The following is a 713-nucleotide window of genomic DNA, read 5'->3' on the forward strand; positions in this document are numbered from 1 at the left end:
GTGAGTCAAATTTACTTTAAAAATTCACTGTCAGGGATGGACCTAGAAATTATCATACTAAGTGAAGTAAATCTGACAGAGAAAGACAAATATCATATGATAATCTCTTCTATGTGAAACCTAAAAAAAAAAAAAAAAAAGATACAAATGAACTTATTTACAAAACAGACTCAGACTTCAAAAACAAATTTATGGTTGCCAAAGAGGAAAGATGGGGGGAGGGAATAATTTAGGAACTTGGTATTAACATATATATACTACTATATATAAAACAGATAATCAACAAAGACCTACTATACAGCACAGCAAACTCTACTCAATATTCTGTAATAACCTATGTAGGAAAAGAATCTGAAAAAGAATAGATATCTGTGTAACTGAGTCACTTTGCTATACACCTGAAACTAATATGGTAGATCAACTAAACTCTAGTATACAATAAAATTAAGAAATCATAAAATTAAAATTCACTATCATGATATGAGCAATAACTGACTAGGAAACCAATCGTAAAATACTAAATTGATATATGAACAAAGTAACAAACTGGATCCAGGTCCTTACAGATGTAAAATATACATTCAAGGAGAGTTGAGGATCTAAGTGAATACGCACACACAAACATGTCTTTAAAATAATTATATACTATATAAATTATACACTGTACTGCCTACTCAATTCTGAGACGTCTACGTATCTCAATTCTCAATTCA

Source organism: Budorcas taxicolor, chromosome 11 (genome assembly GCF_023091745.1).
Source record: "Budorcas taxicolor isolate Tak-1 chromosome 11, Takin1.1, whole genome shotgun sequence".
Classification (NCBI taxonomy): Eukaryota; Metazoa; Chordata; class Mammalia; order Artiodactyla; family Bovidae; genus Budorcas; species Budorcas taxicolor.